The sequence below is a fragment of the Nilaparvata lugens genome, chromosome 4 (assembly GCF_014356525.2).
Source record: "Nilaparvata lugens isolate BPH chromosome 4, ASM1435652v1, whole genome shotgun sequence".
Lineage (NCBI taxonomy): Eukaryota > Metazoa > Arthropoda > Insecta > Hemiptera > Delphacidae > Nilaparvata > Nilaparvata lugens.
In genome coordinates, this window is record NC_052507.1 from 80,132,298 (window position 1) to 80,141,960 (window position 9,663).

The 9,663-nt window shown below is 32.4% G+C and overlaps 1 long non-coding RNA gene across 1 annotated transcript; it reads right to left on the reverse strand.

Annotated features, from left to right (window-relative positions):
* Positions 1–2,386: 2,386 nt before the first annotated feature.
* LOC120350793 lies at positions 2,387–5,266 on the reverse strand. Its single transcript, XR_005571035.1, has 2 exons — positions 4,897–5,266; positions 2,387–2,550 (listed from the first exon to the last, which is right to left on the reverse strand). It is a non-coding gene; the product is annotated as an uncharacterized LOC120350793 (long non-coding RNA).
* Positions 5,267–9,663: the final 4,397 nt, after the last annotated feature.

Consider the following 9,663-nt stretch of genomic DNA (forward strand, 5'->3'; position numbering starts at 1 on the left):
CCTAGACCAAACTGCATTATGGGTACCTACAGCTGATGAATCAGCTGTGAGCAATACAGCGCGATATTTGAACAGTGTCCCACTGTGTACGGTGGCCCACTGTGTACTGGTCTCCCCTATGTGATGGTATGAGTGCCCTGTTTATTATTGTTTCATTATTGTTACTAGAAACTGTGAACGATGGTATTTCAGTTTCAGGTTCTTGAACCTGGTGTGTAATTGTCCCACGTATCTTGCAGGAGATTAGTTTTATTGTATTTATTTTCTCTTTTTGAAAGATTAACTGTCATGATGGCCCTCAAGACGTCACAATAATTAATTGGATATCACTTTATCATATTATAATATGTAGTATTCTTAAGTTTTGTTTTTTTCCAAGCTTTTTCGAGTTTTGTAAATTACTGTAATACTTTCTTTAACATTATAAAATTTGAATTGTATATAAAGTACTTGAAGCAGAATTATAAGTGAACTGCAACTCACTGCCAACACACAAGGTTTCTTATGTTGGCAGTGCCAAATATTACATTGATAATATTGTTGTACTCAAGTTAAAATCAATGTCTATTTGTATTGTATACTCTTGTGATTAATATTGTACAAATATGTATTTGTAATTTTGGCAATAAATTAAATTCAATTCAATTCAAAATTTTTTTTTTTCTCTATAAACAATCACATAATTTCAATATGTCTTTTAAACTGTAATTCTTCTTTTAATAATTACTTTCTATTATAAGATGTTTTATTTTGTTTATAGTCGGCTATAAATTCAGAACTCCTTTCTTTCATTTCAATATTTAATTTATAATTCAACTCACGACTCACGAACAAACCTTTTAGGTTCATGTGAGCGTGGTTTCTATTATTTTATTTTCTAAGTTTGTTATTTTAAGTTTGTGTACATGTGTTTTTTACATTTGTATGCTACATTGTATTTTTTTCGGAAACAATAAAAATTCAATTCAACAAATAATAGCTATAATACTTTGAAATCATTAAAAAATATTATTTTCCACAGAATAGGCAATGTCATTATTGTTAGTCACTTTAGGTACGCCTGTATTTCTAATTTTAATTTTTGTAAAATCTCAAATTGATTTTTTCTTCATTCATATGCAATATATACTGGTAATCTTCTATTCCATCTTACATTACATTAATTCCAAAAAGAAGGCATAATATTATTATATTGAATTGATGGTTAGCTGTCACAGGAGAATAGAAAGGCTATTATATCTATGAACTCAGTACGGTAAACAATAACAAATAACAGTTTGTCTATTGATGAAAAAATATTTTATAAAATAGGAATATCCAATGTAAGTTAACCTTCCGGCAGTCGCGCTGTTGTAAAAAGTACAACAGTGTCAGTTTTTTTGCTGCACAAAGCTATTGAATGGAGTGGTGCCCAAGTAGCAAAACAATATTGTCTTAATATTGGAAGGAATGTTTTCCCAATATTGTTTAATATATTGTAAATGTTGGTCAATGTTGTCAAAATACTCTGACAATATCTTTATGAAACCTTTAATATTTTTTTGAAAATATTATAGCAATGCTGGTACATATTGCTAAGATATTTTGACAAAATATTGGAAAATATTGTCACAATATTGAGACAACATTTTTTAAAAAATATTTATCTCAATATTGTGACAAAAATTATCACAACATTGTTCAATGTGTTGTAAATGTTGGTCAATGTTGTCAGAATACTCTGACAATATCTTTATGAAACCTTCAATATTTTTCCTACGATATTTGAAAATATTGGTTGATGTTGGGAAGATATTTTCCTGAAATATTGAAATATATTAACACAATATTGATATTGAACCGAATATTTCACAAAAAATTGTGGAAAAAATATCTCATAATATTGTGAGAAAATTATTCCACAGTATTGTGAGAACATTATTCCACAATTTTGTACAAAAATTTTTGACACTATTTTACAATATTGTGAGAACATAAGGGTACAGTTATACTATGTGCAAGCTTGCTCAAATAAGCACTTTCAAGCTGGTACCTAGTGCCAACTTACAGGTGAAAAACATTTTTTTTCAAATGGATGAAACACGTTATGATGTGCTCGGAGAGAATTGAACTAACTCTGCATTATTCATGGATCAGTTCTATTCTCTCTGTGCATGCCATGAGGTGTTTCTATGCATGTTACCAGATTCTGTTTTTACCTGTAAGTTTTCACTACCAGCTTGAAAGCGCTTATATGAGCAAACTGGCTCATAGTGTAACTGTACCCTCATTACACAATTTAAAAAAATATATTATAAATACATTTTTGCAGTTTTGTAAATTTCAATTAATATTTTCAACAATATTGAGGTTTCAGGGATTGATTATTCAATTAAAAACCGTAATCATAATCAATTACTAATTTATTGTTTATGATATCAGTAAATTGAACATGTAGACACGTTTTATGATCTTTTCTGTCACTACTATTATATTCTTATCTATTCGAGAGGTTCATCTTCACAATCGATGTCGATTATTGTTATTGTAGCTGGTGTTGATGGCTGATTCCTGGAAAAAATGGAAATAATAAAAAAATTAGAAAGAAACTAATTCAAAGCAGAAAATGGTTGATCAATTTGTTTTATTAATACTTAATGGTTATAAATAATTGGATATGAAATCATAAACTTGTATTTTTTATTGATAGAAGTTGTAGAGAATCAGATTCTGAAGAAAACGTTGAATGGCGGTGATTGTGTTAAAGTGACTCAAATTTCAGAAATCCCGATCGGAAGAAGACAAAATAGTCAAACCATAGCACATCTGAATCAGTGTTTAGTCTCTCTATTTTGATCATTTGATCACAATTTCTGAGTCTTGGGTAAGTTTTACACAATCATGCCAATCAACATTCCCTCCAGAATGAAGTTATAGCTAGAGTACCCAATAAAAAAATTGTTGGTTGATGAAAGACAAGGTCATTAAAAACAAGGTTATTCCGATTTGAGGAAACTAAAAGTGATGGGGAACCCGAAAAATAGTACAGATCAGAGATCCCGACTACATTTGAGATCACGACTGGCGCATTGAAAATATTAATCATATTGAGCTTTCATGGCTCATAACATCCACAAGGTTGCTTTAATAAAAAATTATTGATCAATTGAGTTTTACATTTTTACCAATGTTTTACTAATAATATCATGTTTCTGTAATGTTGAAATCAGATCTATTTATTAGATTTAGTCCAAGTAGAAACCAGGTGAAGTGTTCTATTTTGAGAAGTGTAACAATATTACAACATAAATGATATTATTGTCTTGCATCTTGAATCATAGTATCAATCAGACCCTTTGGATATCGATCTTCTAGTAGTTAACAGAACCAAAATGCAAAGAGTATAAAAAAAACCCACCAATCACTGGTGGTAGGGATGTGGTTGGGTGCAAAGTAAATGCTGTTATTATTGTAAATGGAAATAAATACGAAATATCTCCACTTTCGAGGTGAATTTCATTTCAAAGACTTGAGAGATATCGTCTATTTTTCTTTCAAATAGTCTCCAATTTATCATAAGAGACAATACAGTACCTAAGTTAATATTCTTTGACATTCAATATTTCGATTTCCGTTAATTGAATCAAGCGACTACAATGTAATTGAAGGTATTTAAGTGCTCTCTGATTAATATATAGATCTACTGGGTAGATTAATTGAGTCAGTATGTAATTAATAACTTGATTGTTGAATTCTGGAAATTACTACTTATCACAATTTCTGAAAAACTACTTTATGGGTTGTGATGAAACTTATTATTTCTTATACATAGAAACATTAAAAATGAAGAACAACAGCTTTCTAAGTATTGTTTCTGAGTCCGAATTCTGGTAGCTAGTGGCTCAGTATAGAGCGGCTGGTCAATGTGATGTAAATATTTTGCTTATTGGTCATTGACCCAGATACAATATAATTTTAATGAAGAGGACCACCGTCTTTGTTTCATAAAAGACGGAAAAATTATTACTAATATGAATAGGTTCTTGGAGAAAAAAATACCAAGTGAGCAATATATAAATGTATTGAAATAGAAATGGCAGAACAATAATTTTTGATAGTGAATACAAGTAGCTCAATAGTCATACAAAATTAAAGTTGATAACAAATTGTCAAGTTCAGCAAACATAAAAATTTAAATGGAGAAACAGACAATCAAGATAGCTGATAAACATCAAGAATCATTAGAAGCAGTTCAAAATCAATAACCATTGAGGTTTAATATGGAAAATTTATAAGTGATAAACATCGAAGTTTAGTGGGGATAATTCAGTTAAGATACACTGAATCTATGGTAATTCACACTTACAAAGAACTTGAATACTAATCATAAGATTACAATAATAATGAGCTTGAAAAATACTGAAATTGAATTTAAAATGTGATGAATTTAATATTTATAAAATTTGTAGATTACAAAATATTGTAATTGAACAAAATATATTTGATGCAATAAAAATTGCTTGTTTGTTTTAAAATCCTAAGTCAATAAATTGTGATGATCAAATAACAAGCCTAAAATTGCTTGTTTGTTTTAAAATCCTAAGTCAATAAATTGTGATGTACAATATTTTACCAAGTAACCAATATTTTAATATATTAAGTGATTCTGCAATAGTAAGTTGCATCATGAACAAGAAAAGATTATGTTCTGACAACATTCATGATTGAAAAATTTACAATAGGTTGTCAAGTTATTCTTGTTTCATACAAAAATCTGACCTATGATGAAGCAACAAAAATCAAAAATAGCCTAAGTAAATAGATCCAAGTAATAAATAAACTCAACCTAACCTTATTTAAGGGATAAGAAGATAAAGGTAATTAGCAAATACAAAGATGGTAAAAATATGCAGTTACCTAGGGTTTCAACATGATAGTGGTGTTCAAGTTGGCTCCAGGAAATAGTCAAGGTAGGCTTGCTTGAAGTATGGGTATACTGTCCGTGATGAATTGATGCAGATTTCCAACACTTGTATGGATAAGACGATTGGTTACAGCACATTGATAACTCCCAGTTCATTTGGAAACATTGAAAGATCTTCCAAGAAAATATTAATCACTGTTCAATATTTGAAGAGCTAACTTTAGTTGAATTGTCCAGTTCATATGGAAACTGAGGTAAGCCTAAGCAAGTGTGTGGCTACCAGTTTAAACACAACAGTCAAGTAAAGGCAGGGCATTACCAAACATTAGTAAGTTACAGTTCGAAATCAAGTTTAAAAGAAGATTCAATATGGCACTGGCGCCGACTCCATAAGGCCTGGGTGGGCTCAAGCCCCCTCAAAAATAATTTTGGGGGGGCGGAGCCCCCCCAAAATTTCAATTGTCTAACTTAAAGAATCTGTTAAAAGTATACAGTTGACCGAGTATCGGAATTATTGAGAACAGAAAACAGCGTTTTAATAACTGTTAAATATTCTTGTCATCCTTAAAATTTAAATTAATCAATTTCAATGTTTAGAAAGTAAAGACAAAAGACTTCATAAAATAAAAAACCCGCAACTTGTAGCTCTATAGTTGCAACCAGTTAGCAAGCTATAAAAAGGTTGCCTATGACTTTTGCCAAGGTCACTGCTCCCGGCCGGCCAAGGGAGGGGATGAAGCACCGCCATCTTTGTCTAGTGGAACCGCGTCAAACGGGACATCGTCCCTAGTAAACAAACACTTGCAGTCAGTTCCTATTAGTTCAGTTTACATCGTGTTTCGTTATATTGATGTGATTGAGTGATTGAGATTGAGTATTAGCAGTGAATATTGATGGAGTATCGAGTGTCAAGTGAATTATTGTAAGTGATACAATATGGACAAGTTTGTATTTAAAAAAGCGCGTGTTGATGAGATCGCAAAACCACTCCCAGCACTGGAATCATCTGTAGTGGTACCTGGAACATCTGCCAGTCCCAGTAATAGTGACAGTTTAGATTTGAACAGCAATAAAAAGGTAATCGGTAAGGGAAGATCCTTTCAGAAGTCATGGGTATCTAAATATTCTTAGTTAGAATATGAAAATGAAACTGACAAAGCATTTGGAAACATTGAAAGATCTTCCAAGAAAATATTAATCACTGTTCATATTTGAAGAGCTAACTTTAGTTGAATTGTCCAGTTCATATGGAAACTGAGGTAAGCCTAAGCAAGTGTGTGGCTACCAGTTTAAACACAACAGTCAAGTAAAGGCAGGGCATTACCAAACATTAGTAAGTTACAGTTCGAAATCAAGTTTAAAAGAAGATTCAATATGGTATTGAAACAGATTCATTAACAGCAACAAGGCACGTCAATCCAAGTTGAAAGTAGATAAAAGTGTTGTATGATCTGTGCCACTGAATGAAATAATAGTGGACTGTAAGAAATGCTTTTGTAAATAAAAATTGTTAAGATGTATGAATTGTATATTATTGTACTACTGCACAAATCCAACATGCCAAAAATGAATGATAATTTATAATAAAACTGGTAGCTGGGAAAGACGCCAAATAAAAAAATAAGGTTTAAGTAAAACAATTCAATAGATTTATTATATACTCTGAGAAACGTGACATATTGTCTTAAATTTAGAAATGCCACACAGGGCAGTTGACTGACGAGAAATAAAAAATGACATAGTAAAAAATTGAAACAGTAAAAATTGAGATTGTCAATGATAAATGCTGACTTGATAACAGAAAAATTTAATTTAGGTACAAGACCAAATTCCTAGTGAAATTGATTGATACATTACAAACCATGATGCAAGTACTGAAATACTGAAAATGTATAACTGAAAAACTTATATTTAATATAGCAAACATACATTTATGAATAAAGTGCCTACAGTAATAAATTCTGGGACTTGAATGTTATAATTTTAGCATTGAGATCGTTCGTCATTCAAATTAAAAGACAATTGTGACTAATGAATAAGTATAAACCTACTATATGTAATGCTCCGTAATGAGCTAGTGCATAAATTCCAAGAGAAAATAAACCTTCAAATGACAATAAGTAATAGAGAAAAGTCAGGTCAATGAGTAATCGCAAAAATACAAAAGGTAAATGTAGTTTGACAATAAAGAACAATTAAATATAAATATTAAATGTTGAGTAATAAACAAACGCTTTCAGGACATATTAAAACCTTTGTAGTTCTGGATAGGCTTTATTAGATACACTAAATAATCATGAGTTGAATGCCAATTGAAAAGCATATATTCAATGTAATTAATAATTTTAAAGACAATATAAAATAGGTAGTACAGTGAAATGAAACAGACACTGTATTCAAGAACGTAATTGACAATGGCTTAGACTAACTTTAAATGATAGATCAATAAGTCTGATATGATCAGATATATCATGATAAGATAAAAGTAAAACATAGGTCATAAGTCATTAAATGTGATCAAATTAAATACACAAACAAAAAGTTAATTGGAAATTGATCAATATTTAAATAAGTCAATATGAAAAATGTAAAGTACAAATACTTGCAATACTTCCAAAAATATTGGTAAAAAGTTGTGTCTACAAATGGGAATCGCGACTTTAGAATAAATAATTCCAAGTAAACCCTGAAAAGGTCAAATAATAATTAAACAAACAAGGCAATTGAACAAATAATGAAAAATGCTGATAATGATTCAAAATTGATACAGAATACTTATCAAATGCATGAAGAGCATGAGATCCAATCTTGAATTGGATGGGCAGTACATCGAGACCCCCTCGATGATACCGGACGATGGTGGAGACCTGGATGGACCCACGAAATGGAGCGGACCAGAGCGAGCTACCGGAGCTGGACTGGACGGCGAGCCATGAAGAGCGGCGACTTGGATGACCCGCAAGCAGGACAAGAATCAATCCGAGCGACAGACTCCGGACTGGAATGGTGACGAATCAGGATAGCCAACAGCGATGGCTCAGTGGTGACAACACAGGAATGGCGGCGACACAGCGATGAGTGGGTAATGTCAGGTTAACTATTGTCAGTGCAATACGGGCAAGACTGACACAATGACGGTGTGACACAGTTGAGATATGCAACACATAAACTTGAAAGTAACGTAGCTGAAGATTCACTGAATTTGAATTGAATGAACCGTCCAAAAGTTAGGCACGGTGAATGAAATGCAAAGCTAATTGAATTGGCTACGGCCAAAAATCACAACACTGATGCTAAGTGAATGTCTGAATAGACAACCATCCAAATGCTTGGCATGGTGAATGAAATGTAACAAATGTTCGTAGATCACTAAAAGAACTGATTGAAACTGATACACCATCTACGGGGTAGACATGAAAATTGCTAATACTGCGATCTAGCAATGAATGATTAGGTAGCTAGTTGACTAACCTAACAAAACGGATACAGAGCAGAACGTCTGACTGCACCATGAAATGATGAGAGTGTGATCTTGGAATGCAAGCAACACACCAGTAATAATGTCCCGCGAGACCAGAATTACTTCAATGAAACGAATGAATGCAAAATTGGGCCTCAAGCCCTACCACAAAATGCCTACCGCAAATGAATGTTCAGTTCAATCATATAACTTGTCGCTGAATGTTGAATGTTCTGGAAACTTGATTTTCATAATCAGTAATATGAAAATGATTTGAGTTCTCACACTGAGAAGTGAATAAATTTAAATTGAAGATAAAAATTCGAAGCACTCGTGACGAATGAAACGTGTTGGAACATACCAAATACTGATATTGAAGATATTTCACAAACTAACGAACCGAAAATACTGAAACTTTATCAAAGCACTGGAAGAAACATTCTACGTTGAATAAACATGAATTTAAAACTGAGAATTGAAAATTTTGAATTGAAGGTGACAAAAAACCGAAGAACTGGAAAACGTTGATGTTGATATGCTACGCCATTTTTGTGTGAAGAAGGGAACAGGAAAGTGCATGCACGAATTGCGTTGTAAGAAGCTATGTATAGCCACGTCGATGAAAAAGATATGCGTAAAAAACGTCTAGACACGGTAGGAAATACTCCAAAATAATATTAAATAATACCAAAATGTACAATAAAATTAATGTACAAATGTAGCATGACAAAAAACTGATGTAATCCGTGAACTGCAGAAAACACAGTGAAAGTGGACCGATGACAAAGTGACTTGCGCACTAACGTGACAAGTTGGGACAAGAACACAATGTATAGTGCGAAATCTGACAGTGTTGAAGTAGATTCACAAAATATTAACAAGGCACGCCAAGTTACAGTCAAAGGTAGATGGTTACGGGTTCACCCAAAGGAAAATGAAATTGATATTAAATCAATTTGTTACACGCATGTGTCACCAACTCACAAGAATGAAGAAATAGGAATAGAATTATCCCATTGCACTGAGCAAAGTTTTCACCAGAAAAACTTGAAAAGATCAAACGAAACACGCCTTCGACATGACGAGAAGAAGAGAAGACGCCGCCATCAAAAAATGCAAGTCATAGCTGCCATAGGCTGTGTCCAGCTTTGAAAAGCAGTCACCAGAGCGCAGCAGCTGCTGGAGAGAAGACGAAATGTGAGCAGAAGAAATGAGCGCTCCAGGTGGTAAAGAAGGAACTAATGATTTCAATCATTGAATTGGATGTGAAATTCAACATAAGCCGGGCCCATTATGTCAT